The sequence below is a fragment of the Bison bison genome, unplaced genomic scaffold (assembly GCF_000754665.1).
Source record: "Bison bison bison isolate TAMUID 2011002044 unplaced genomic scaffold, Bison_UMD1.0 scf7180017864307, whole genome shotgun sequence".
Taxonomy (NCBI): Eukaryota; Metazoa; Chordata; class Mammalia; order Artiodactyla; family Bovidae; genus Bison; species Bison bison.
In genome coordinates this window covers 10,045,746-10,046,647 of record NW_011494879.1, presented here as the reverse complement: position 1 = coordinate 10,046,647, position 902 = coordinate 10,045,746, and positions in this window count along the sequence as shown.

Here is a 902-nt window from a genome sequence, read left to right as displayed (position 1 = left end):
AAAGCCTTTGACTGTGTGGATCACAATAAACTATGGAAAATTCTGAAAGAGATGGGAATACCAGAGCACCTGACCTGCCTCTTGAGAAATCTGTATGCAGGTCAGGAAGCAACAGTTAGAACTGGACATGGAACAACAGACTGGTGCCAAACCAGGAAAAGAGTACGTCAAGGCTGTATATTGTCACCCTGCTTATTTAACTTATATGCAGCTGGATGAAGCACAGCTGGAATCAAGATTGCTGGGAGAAATATCAATAACCTCAGATATGCAGATGATACCACACATATGGTAGAAAGTGAAGAGGAACTAAAGAGCTTCTTGATGAAAGTGAAAGAGGAGAGTGAAAAAGTTTACTTGAAGCTCAACATTCAGAAAACTAAGATCATGGCATCTGGTCCCATCACTTTATGCAAATAGATGGGGAACCAATGGGAAAAGTGACAGACTTTACTTTTTTGGGGCTCCAAAATCACTGCAGATGGTGACTGCAGCCATGAAATTAAAAGACACTTGCTCCTTGGAAGGAAAGTTATGACCAACCTAGACATCATCTCTTTCAGAATTTGTGATCCACACAGTTTATTGTGATCCACACTTGAAACTAACACATTGTAAATTAACTACACTTCAATTAAAAAAATTAAATGTATATATTTAAAGTGATGATGATTTGATATATAGATTCACAGTGAAATGATTAATACACTTGGTAATTAATATATCATCTCCTATCATTGCCTTTTTTGGTGATGAGAGCACTTGAAATCAAATCTCTTGGCCAATCTCCAGTGTTTACTGCAGTTTTATTAATTAGAATCCTCCTCCTCCTTTCTCCTTGACTCTGCTCCCCCCCTTCCTGCCCCACTCTGCGCTGTATCACCTGTTGAAACCTTCCCAGG